This window comes from Pelmatolapia mariae, unplaced genomic scaffold, assembly GCF_036321145.2.
Source record: "Pelmatolapia mariae isolate MD_Pm_ZW unplaced genomic scaffold, Pm_UMD_F_2 NODE_ptg000289l+_length_63384_cov_1, whole genome shotgun sequence".
NCBI classification, from domain to species: domain Eukaryota; kingdom Metazoa; phylum Chordata; class Actinopteri; order Cichliformes; family Cichlidae; genus Pelmatolapia; species Pelmatolapia mariae.
In genome coordinates, this window is record NW_027051979.1 from 28682 (window position 1) to 30449 (window position 1768).

The following is a 1768-nucleotide window of genomic DNA, read 5'->3' on the forward strand; positions in this document are numbered from 1 at the left end:
GTGGCACGAAAAATGGTGGCACCATATTTTGATCATACAGCTTGCTCAAGTAAAACTAGCACAAGTGATGCAACCATTTTTTTTAGTCATACAGCAGACGCAACTAGTAAGTCAGACTTTAGGATTCTTTATTTTTTATTAAGAAATCACACATTATGACTTATGAGAGTAGTACTCAGTGGTACATAGGATATTGTGACAGGTTTGTGTATCATTATAAAGTAACCCAATGAGAAATTAACCCATTTAATAGACGTTTTCGTCCTGTAAATAATGAAATGTGTGCGCGACTGTTTCGCTCAGTTTTATGGCCTTATAGCAGTTTTTAATATACTTAAATTGCAGATGTCCGTGTTTGTTTTTACTGTGGGTCTTATTAGAACTATAATTGGTTTAGTAATTCAATATTTCTGATTTGTTTAGTTGTTACTGATTTATAAGAAAAAAGTGATATCATAAGTAATTATAAAGCTTTTTAATGCTTTGAATTATACATTTACGATTTATATCTCAACATCTTTTTTCAATAGCTTCCAACTTATCAGGAAAAGATAAGTTGGAAGCTTTATAAACAGCAGCCAGAGGCAGACAGAGATGTATCCAGGAGAACAGCGCCGTCAGCAGCCCGAAGACCTGAGGCCACACATCTGGGCGACATCTAAGCGTCCATCCCATCAGGACAAGGACGAAGGGCCCAGATGGGGTGCCCACAGCCAAAGGGGAAGAGTCCCAGTGAACCTGAAGCAGCCGACCCCGCCAGAGGCCGGTCACCATGGCCCCAGACACCCACGAACCACCCGGCATCAGAGGGAGCTGATATCTTCATCACAGTCCTCAAGCCACCCCGGACCAGCGGCTCCAAGAGAGCGGGTCAAAATCTTTTTCCACAAGAGTGTCCTGGCCAAGACAGACAGCAGCCCAATCAGTGGAGTAGCACACACAGCCCATTAGTAGCACACACACCAAATCCACACGGGGTAGGAACCGGCGACAAAAATTAGCAACAAGCAAAAATAATAATAATCTTCAGTGTCATTGAATAATGAATACCTTAGCAAAAAGTAACTGTCAGATGTCAGAAACAAATGTAATAATATAATAATATTATTCAGTACTTTTTTACAATTTATTTATTTATTTTTTAGAAAGACATTTACCCTAAATGAACAAGGAACCATATTTGGTGACTTCACTGACCTTGAGTGGCAACATAAACCTGAAAAATCTTCGAAAAAAGCTTATACAAGTAAAAAAGCAAAGTCCTGTAATATCATCTAAGAACTCCCTGGGGTTTGAATTTCCAAGTATTTAACAGAAGGCTCTAAATGGTCGATACATTTATAGGCCATCAGCTTAAATGTCTGTTGCCAAAACAATTCAATTATAAACCACCAGGCGGTTTAATTTGGCACGCATGGAGACCCGAAGCAGCCTTTGACTTGCAAATCAGCCAGCTCCACCCTGCATCACCCTGCAGGTAAACATCTCACTAAGAACGAATAAGAGCGACAAAAGGAAGGAGTCTCTCTCCCTCCCTCTCTCTCTGCTACACACACACAGACACACACGCGACAGGCTGAAGCTTTATAAACAGCAGCCTCTCCTGCTGCTGAGTCGCTTCACACAACTTGTTGCCCACGCTTCAGCCTCTCTCCTTTACTCCAGTGACACGAATGACAGAGAAGCAGCTGCAAACCTCTCATTCTCTCATTAAAACTACAGGCAGAAGGATGCGATAATAACACTGATAATAATAATAATAATAAAA